We start from the raw sequence: 10,384 nt of genomic DNA, 5'->3' as shown, positions 1-10,384 counted from the left end.
CAGACAACCAAATGAGTGACACAAGGAAGAAGACTTTGCTTCTTATCATTTATAGGCCAAAAGAGATACAAAATTTTAGATTATAGATATCAATAGTACATCAAAGAGAGGCATACAAAGCTTGCATAGTACATCAATGGCTAAAAGAGATAAGATAGGATGTCATATAATTCAGAGGCAAAGAGGGCATTTAAAGTAGCATGCCAAGGAAATACTAGAGAAATAGAGAAGATCCAACCCTAGGAAAGAGTACAAAATCTACCTTTATAGTGTAAGCATAACTTAGATAGCTTCCACCCTAAGATAAAAATTCAACCACTACATTCAAATTTACAAAGAATAATTACTACAAAACTAGAAAAGATCTTATCACAATGCAAATCTAGATGCAAGAAGATCATTTATCCACCAAACAATCTTTGAGAAGACAAGAATAACAACCATTAACCTTCTAGATAAGTAGATGGTTCAACCAGTGGCGATGAAGTGTTCTTTTTCATTTATTAGACTTGGGGAACAATGAAAATGGTTTTAGGAGATCAAAAATATTGGATCTATCATCAAAGAGCTACTTCACTTTTCATCAACTTTCCAAATCACATGGAAAGCATAGGTCAACCATATTCAATTGTCACTATGTACCTTTCCTGCTACCTGATTGGTGTAAGGAAACTTGCAAGAAAGAATATAACCATTTCCACATAACCCATAACATATCTAAAATAAATATGTAATTGAAATTCATATGCAAGAGAATAAACAATAGACCCACAAAAATATGACACAAGATATACCCTAGGAAAATCTCATTGAGGGAAAAATCGAGCCTCCAAAAGTATCCATCACCATGTATTATTCAGCAAAAAACACCATTGCAATACAACCATGGAAGCCTTCATAGTCATAGCCACAACCAAGAAATCTATGTGAACAAGCATGAATCCATGCATCCCATGCCATGCTTCCAACCTTCACAAATGTTCCCTTGGCTAACCTATCAAGCCTTGTCCTAGTCGACTCTTTCCTTTTTCCCTTCTCACACCAACAACTACCATTGTGCCTACTTATATAGTAGCAAGTCTCACAAAACCACCATGTGGTATTACATAAACCATGGGCTAAAACCATGTGCAACCTAACCCCTTGACCCCATATTTAATATTGGAATTTAAATTCATTTGCCTAATATTAAATAATTACATAAAATATTATCACAATCCTACAATACAAGTCATCAAGTATATCCCATGGAAATCTTTACATGTTGCATGTCTATCTAGGTCTAGAATATTACATAGTAAAATATAATAATATTATGCAATGTGTCACTAATACATTTGGCATCGATTTGTGATGGCTATGTGTCACAATTACGATAGAAATGTGTCACCACTGTGACAGTAATAGAAATGTGTCACCACTTATGATTCCTGTGGAGGAAGTGTCTACACTCATCAAACACCTACTTTCCTAAACTTTTTGAATGATGAGATTTCATTTTTGGACCACAAACTAGACATGCAAATTTTCCCTTTGTTTGAAGACCTACAAGAAAATGATATAATTGGATTATTAAATATGTTGATTTTTATAATTAGAATTATCGTGCGCAACTTGAATTCACTATAACATACCACAAAACTGTGTTAGCCCTGGGGCATCATGTATTGTCCATGCAAGTATTGCATGGAATTGAAATTGTCTTTGTCCTATTGGTCTAGACACGTCATACATAGTGACACCATTCCATAACTCCACCAACTCATCAATAAGAGGCTCAATATATACATTCATATCTTTTACATAATATTTACCTACTTGAATGAATAGTAACATTACATAATTATTGTGAACATTTTACTGCAAGATTTGTAAGTACATGTAAATTAATAACTATCAAATGATAAGATACCTAGAACAATCATTTCCAACATAATGTGCTCCCTCTTTATTGACATCCATGAAGGAATTTTATTGTTAATAACAAAAATAGGCCACATCGAGTAAATAGATCTCATCTGTCCAAATGGATTGACACCGTCCGCTGCCAATGAAAGCCTGAGATTATGAGGTTCTTATTTGAAGTGTTGCCACTTTTCCTCTATGTGCATAAATATCGAACCATCCATAGGGATTCGAATAATGTCATCTTGACTTCTATTGTGTGCATGATAATCCATAAATTGAGCCAAGCTACTACACCTGAATACTTGTCGCATCCGTAGAATAATGGGGATGTAACGAGGAACCTTTTAGGCACCTTTATTGTTAGTCAATATGTTTGATATCTACTCGTATGACATACAAGGCATTATGTTGCAAATTCATGTTCTTTATAATATATAATATGATCATTGGGACAAGCATGTATTACTTCATACTCCATTCCAATATCTTTCATAACAGCAGATAATTCTTGAAATGAGCGAGGTATAATATTTGATGGTGGTAACAGAAACTCGCCTATCAATCTACAACAAAAAGTATAAGTTGTTAATATAAACAATATTAGTGGTACATTATTCACCCTTTGTTAACTATAAAGACATATATGACATACCTTAACATATGTGACATTGTTATATTGGATAAACCATTCATAACCTTCAAGTTCAACAACAAGAATACAATAGAGAGAAGTGTTGTTTGGGAGTCTTTGTATAGGGGCTTGTATGCCTTCTCAAGTAGAGGTACATTGAGGCTATCATCATCATCATGATTAGATATGCTTGGACTAAATGTGTCATGGATCAATGTATTTATACCATCATCTTCAATTGTGTTTTTTGGCACATGATCATCATCTTCCATTGGATCATTATCTTCACGTTGGATATTCGCACCTCCATGTTCCTCCACTTCAAAAACCATATTCTTCGAATTGTTGTGGTTCATATCATGTACTTCCCTAGGGAGATCAACCTATATAAAATTGATTAACATAAATAAACCATGATAATAAACTCATCATCAAGTGATTTCATATGTATATAAATTGTTAAAATGATATAATGAACAACTTACAAGTGGATGATAGTCATGCCCCCCTTCAATGTGACCATTCTCCCTACAATGTCTCTTAATTGTTTTGATTAGCAGTCTTCTATGGTTTAAGCCCTTACAAATTTTGCAAGGACAATAACATTTTCCATCACTTTTTCTTTTCAAGTTAGACCACAATCTAGCGATTGTCTCCCTATTTTGTTCTTCACTTATATTATCTGACATGATCGTTCTTCGCAGGAAGCAAAAATTGAGCTATGAAAACTTTGGTCTACAACTTTCACAAACTAAGCAAAACTGTCAAAAGTACAAAAATCTTCTTAGACCTAGCTAAATACTTTAATATTTTAAAAATACTTTCTTTGACTTTATTCCTAAGACATTTAACCCAATCACCTTTTATAACATTCAGTCAATTGCTCTAGGAAAATTTGTGGATAAGATTATTTGTAAAACTTTGACCAACTGCTTGAAGATCTTATTTCAAGAGACCTTACAAAATTAAGCCACTAAAAGAAATTTCAAATGATATAAGCTAAAAGTCTTCTTAAAATATACATTAGATTAAAAATATACAATTTTCATACCCGAGCACGTGGTTATAACTCGTGCAACGACCTTCTTGATTAGCTGTAGAAGCTCTCTAGCAATCAAATTATACAAGCTACAAGGCCTAACAGCAATTTCAAAACATATAAGTGACAAGGCAAGACATATTACATGACATGGCAAAAGGAACAAAATTTACAAGCTTTAGCAAGACATATTAAATGACATCATAGTCCAAGAGAGATCACAATTGCAATTAAAAGATATATAGTTAGATAGGGACATCCATAGGGCATATTGAAAAATGGAGCAATGAGATCTGGTGGGGGTGAAATAGGTGGCCAAACACAAATGAACAACATAGCAGTGACAGATGCAGATGGAGATGCAAATGAGATGGATCGATGGTGGGCAGTGTCAGTGGGGTCGTGTTTTGGAGTTGGATTTGCCAGCGTGATTGCAATGTTGTGCTTTCACCTAAAATCAAGGTACAAGTGTTTTACTTTGATGGATAGTTTTATCCAATATTTTTTTGAACACTGAATTCATGAAGGTTTTATGTTGGTCCTAATGTATTTGAATTTTTTATATTTAACTTCTTACATACAGTTAGAAGTCCCACGAAGTAGTTGTTATATGGGTTGAACTGATTCTTCCTCTCCTTTATTTTATTGACCAAATTTCTCAAAATTAATTGTTCACATATTGCATTTGATTCCAATTTTCCCTAAATGCTTGCAATTGATTATTAAAGATATAAAATTTTGTTAACAATCAAGATAATTCTACACAATCATATTTTATTCAAGAAGCAACTTCTTATCACTTTGAAAGGTGACCAATATTTGGTGGATCTACACAATAAAATATATAATTCTTGCATAATTTCAATAATAAGTATAATGTATGTGAGAATTTCAAAATACATTTCAATTGCCCCAAATACATATTCTTGATAGAATCTTCTTAACAGTTTGCATTTCAAGAGTGCAAACATAAGAGCTTATTTGTACTGAATTAAATATGATTAATGTTGTTTTTTAATATTCTTTCTACTAAAAATTGTTTTGGAGCTTTGGTTAGCAATCTGTAGCAATATATTACAAAGATTACAACAAGTAAAACATGGAGGCTCTTCAATATATTTCCAGTGACAAGAAATTTGTAACTGTCTTGTTAACTGGCTCTATTCTGCTATCTATATGTCTTGCCAATAATATTTTAGTATTTGTGGACTTTTCAAAGAATGCACTAAGTGATGTCACTCCTACAAATCTGGTCAAATGTTCTCAATTGAGAATTTTGAATTTGACTCAAAATTATTTCAAAGGTGGGGTACTAGAAGAGTTAGGGAATCTTCCTCTACTTGAGACACTAAACCTGAGTAAAGAAAAAATTGCAAGCTATTATTCCTCCTCCTATTGCAAATTGCACAAAACTTTGAGTATTTGACTTGCAAAACAAAATTCAGGGGTGTATCTCAATTTGGATTGGAGAACTAGCAGAGTTACGATTTCTCAACTTGTCTTTTAATGAGCTGTAAAAAATTCTCTCACCAAAGTTGTTTACATTCAAGAATCTTCAAATTATAGATTAATCTCATAATAATTTATGAGGACTGATTCTTGAGAGTTCAGGGATGTTGAATGATACGGCAAATGTGACACAAAGTGAAAAACAAAGCTCTCTCTATCTTCATCTAGGAACTTGATCGTTACTGCCATTTTTATTGTAAACTATCCCTTTCTGGCCTCTTTAAACCTCTTATTTATGAATCCTTCATCAAACCACCAAAAATTACATATATTTGGTGCTTTAATCGTTGGTAGTCCATTCTTCTTTTCACCCAAATTTACCCCAATTCTTGGAATGGACTTTGCAAAAAGCTTCTCCATTCCACCCAATGCCCAACTGCAGAGCCCATACCATGATCTTGGAATGGATGTCGGTGTTTTTTTTGTGATGTTTCTCAACTTGGTGGAATAGCTCCCTCAGCAAAAGAAAAACACTCTCCATTAATTTATTGTCCATAAAATTGAACATTTTATCAACCCTAGTCTTCTTACTCGTCCCATGATAAGAATTTTGTTGTTTGGTGCAAGTGAGAGTGAAAGCAATTTCCATCACTCCAATTGCAAAAAGCCTCTCAAACAAAAATGTGGTTACCAAATCTAGCTTGTATCGAGGATTCAATTTTGGGGGCACACAAGACAAACATTCTCAATCATTATCAACCTAATTGATGGTACTTACATGGCACTTTTGGCAAGGATCGCTAAGAACTCCCATCACATCACTATCGTTGCCTGCATGCCTCATTAAATGGATGAAGCTGGTGGTGGCCAATAAAAGAAAGGAAAGAAATAATCACAATGGATGAAGTTGATAGGTGCCCAATCGGACATGGTGTTGACCTCTTTATTGCCTTGTCTTCTCAAATGTGATAATTTGCATCTAGAGAAGCTAATTCTGCATTAATTTGATCTATGTAGTTCTACAAGTGTTAAGCTGCCATGTCCCTTTTATTATTGCATTTACAATTATTTGTGAATCACCCTCAACATGAAGTTTTCTAGCTCCTAGCTGCTTTGTTACTCACACTATTGAGATAGTAGCCTCTAGCTCTGAAACATGCTTTCTACCATCTAAATCATACTCCATGATCCATCATCAAGATGAAAGAGTTTAACGAACCAAAAATTGGATCATGGTGTATGATTTGAAATGTTAATTATAAAAATAATGTTACACAATCAAATTCCAAAAACATACTACAGAATTCAATGTGGATTGTGGAAGCCTGCTATCTTTAATTAGAAATATACTTATGAGCTCTACATTCATTTACTTTTTTCAAAGTTTACCTCAATTATCTTTTATTCAATTTGCTGCATATATGCATCTGATTAATTATTTGGACCTCTTGCAACAAAACAAAATTTTAGTTTACATAAGATGACTTTTGTTCAATGGATTGATATACGTTTAGATTATTGGTATATGATTTATTTGCTAAGGAGAGATCAAGGGTTTTTCTATTCATCATTTTATGGAAATCCTAGATAAGGATAACTATGACCCTTGACAAAATAGTTGCTTGACACATCTTAAGTTGCTTTATCTTTTGTATTATCTTTATAGACTTATACCAGAACCAACTATACCTAGGACACAATCAACATGGGGAACTAATATCAACCATTTTGTAAGACTAATTAATTCCAATGTTGATTCAGACATTGTGTGTTGTATTAGACCTTCATTACCCATTCACGCTTGGACCATAAATCTCTCCATTCCCAAATAATCTTGGTACAAATTGCCTCATTCCCCTTGATTGTTAATGTTTTTCCTAGAAGTAAGGATAAACAACAACAAAGAACACAAAAAAGGTACCAAAGACACAAGACATTTATTGTGGGAGAACACTTCAACTTGAAGGGAAAAACCCAACCACACTAGGAAAATATATCTTTTATTGATATAAAAATGTTCAAGTACAATGCTTTCAACTTGATATGTTATCTCAACACACAAAGCAATCACATATATATAATTGAGAGACTCTTCATATCACAACCAATGTTCTCTTCAATTTCCAAATACAAGTCTCTTCATATTTCCAAATGCATGACACATGTCACTTCATATAATATTATCTCAAATATCCAACTATAAATAGAATCCATAGGTATTATCTCAATTTCAATACATAAAGAAAAATTAGAGATAAAGATTTCTATCACAGCTAAAATCTTTAACATTGATGATGCCAGAGTTCATTGCAAGAAAAAACAAGTGTGTGATACAATGTTTTTAAGGTCAGGTGCATTAGTAAGTACAAAAATATTACATAAAAAAAGCCAAGAGATTGCAATAAATTGGGAGGAAGAAGAAACCAATGAATGTGTACAAGTTTATTTCTGAGCATTTATAATAGGTTGCTAGGAGTAACTTAAATCTCACCATTCATCTCTATTGGGATTATGCAGATGCCTGTTAATTTCCACAATACCTCTTAATTTCCACTTGCAATAATATTCTTCCTTGTGGAGAAACTTGGTTTCTTCTAAATCAATGTGGTATTTTATATTGAAACAATGCTTAAAAGTGCATATTAGTTTATGTATTCATGTGTAATGTCAGAATTGTGTTCTTTATTCCTGAGAGCAATAAAGTGGATAGTTTCTCCAATATTAAGGGAACCATATGAACAATCAATTCTATAGACAGCTAAATTGAAAATTCACAAGTGGTTCTCTCTAGACTCTAATCTTGCATAGCAAAGATCACATTCCTAATCATCTAGTGAATTAGGCATTATATTGATGCTTTTTCCTCTAATATTTTTTAGATCTCATTTGAGATTTCCTTTGACATAAGTTTATGGAGTTGCAGTGTGATAGAAAATTGCCTTTAATAGCCCTTCCTTGATATTATTCATTTTCTAAAGCTTGATTTTTCCATTTCTATCAAGTGTTCATGAAAAACAACATATTTACCTTTATCTTTAGACATCTTATCATCACCATGCTACCCAAAAAACAATTCTACTAAACATTAATGCTTCAAGAGAATTTCAAGTCTACATTGAGGTACAAATTAACCAGAGATGTCTGACCTAAGATAAGTGTTTGAAAATAATCAATACAAATCTAAGTCGATTGCTAGGGAATTTAAAGAAGCCAAAAGATGAAACAAGGGAACTGTGGATACTCACAAAATAATACAAGACCTAAGGAGAAAAATTGAGCAAAACCTACGGCGGGTTGGCTTGTGAGGCTTTCCACTCTATCTGCTTCTTTAGTAGCTCCATTGCTCCCCTTCACTAGCAAAACCAAAGCCAACTCAGTCCAAAAATGGCCTTGCCTCAAACTTTCCCTAAATCATCCATCCATTTGTTGACATTGCGTCTGGTAGTGGAAGGGGTTCAATATCAAATGAGGTGTTGTTGTATAACAAATGAGCAATGTTTTCTTTTTTTTTTCTCTTATATCCTGTTAGCGTCGTAATTGTGATGTCATTGGGCTATAATTGAAAAAAAGAGCCAAAAACACATTACATTTTCCTACTATCGCAAATTGACATCGCAAATTGACCCCTAATATATTAGTGTGTGCAACACCCATTATCTCAACAATTGGTTCAGTGTTCCTCTCTGTCTAGCTTGGCAGGTGAAATTCTTTATATGTTTTGGTCAACACTAAACTCACAATCCTATGAGCATCAACTATGGTCAAAACCCTTTATATCACCTTTCATTCATAACCCTGACTTGTACAAGCCTACGATAGCCAATACCTCGTAGCATCGAGCACATCCTTCATTCTTTTTACAATCCTTCAACAAAAACAAGACCCTACAATCTCATGATAGAAAGGTGACCCTTAATACCCCTGGCATAAGGTTATGGTACCATTATTCTTTCCTTGCAATACCACATCATGGTTGATTTGACCTTTACTATCTTATAATCACAGTCCATCATAATATCGGTAGCCATGGCAATAATCCTTGTGATCCTATGACCACAGTTTGACTATCATTTATTGTGACCTTGGGAGGTGTCCTCTGTGCTTGTGACCTTATAGTTCTAAGTTCATACATCCAACTTTCCCTTTTGTAGCGTCAGCAACCTAGGAAGTCAACCCCATGATCCTATGATCATTGACCCTTGTGGCATCAGAACACATCCTTAAGACACCTATGATCTTACGATCGCTTACTCTCATAACATCAAGCAAGATCCTTCTTTGGCTTGTGATCTCTCAACTATCTACAATGTCATGACAACCTAACCACTTGACCAATAGGAGCCTCACAACATCTTTTATCACTACTTGATTCGCCCAAAGATCCTCTAATACATGAGCTATCATAAGATCGGGACCATACCATCTTGTCATGGCTCTAGGATTTAAAATATAATATAAAATTAAATTTTGTGACCATTGGTTGGGTTTAAATATTTTGAAATCACTCCTTAGTGGGAAGGCACTTTTGGTCAACATTTCTAATGACTCAAGGGGGACGCAAGCCTACTTGGCATATTATTAGTGTAAATAATTATTATTTACACTTTACTTAGGATAAATGAATTATTTAATTATTTCTTAGGTTAGACACCTAGGAGTTTGCATACTCATATGAGTTGTCTTGTTGACAACATAGGAGTAAGCAACTCCAATATAGCACGTGGTGTCTACATCACTGGAGTCTACATAATTAACTAAGTTGTCATGATTGACAACACAGTTGTTCACACTCTCAATTTAGCACATGGTGTCTATAACATAATTTTACATGATACACCTTTGTAGGCTTATCCTCTCATCATCTCACTAACTCCTATGCTTAATGGAGGATAACCCATTCCTAGTAGACATGTGCTTAGTTGTGAGGCTTATCATATTGCTAACTCCTAGACATTCTAGATGCATCATAGAGGCATTTATATACAGGCACCTCTAGTGTAGATATCATATCAATTATAATTAATTGAATATCATATTGTTATTCTAATCATACTCTATTGTCTTTTTGTACTAGTTATTGTGCTTCTTGGACTTGGGTGAATTTTGCCTTAAGGACAATTCTTACACAAGGATCAATTGAGCTATGGAGTCTCCAAAACCATGAAACCTCATCAAATTCATCACTTCTACCTCATTCTAAGCCATAGACATGCCCTTCTACCTCTGTAACTTTGCAAAATTGGAACCACAACTCTTTGCAAAAAAACATATGCTTGGCACCTCTTGAAAAATAGAAAAACAAAAAGCAACTACTCTAATTATGTATAGGAAACCTCATCATTTTTTCATAAATAGGG

At 33.8% G+C, this 10,384-nt stretch overlaps 1 pseudogene; it reads left to right on the top strand.

The window, feature by feature from the left end:
• Positions 1 to 3,864: 3,864 nt before the first annotated feature.
• LOC149556888 (putative methyltransferase At1g29790) overlaps positions 3,865 to 10,384 on the top strand; it is a 35,657-nt pseudogene continuing 29,137 nt past the window's right edge.

This window comes from Cupressus sempervirens, chromosome 5, assembly GCF_028749045.1.
Source record: "Cupressus sempervirens isolate cs-2001-9-10 chromosome 5, ASM2874904v1, whole genome shotgun sequence".
In the NCBI taxonomy this organism is placed as follows: domain Eukaryota; kingdom Viridiplantae; phylum Streptophyta; class Pinopsida; order Cupressales; family Cupressaceae; genus Cupressus; species Cupressus sempervirens.
Note: the sequence above shows the minus strand (reverse complement) of the source record. Positions and strands in the feature narration are given on the sequence as shown.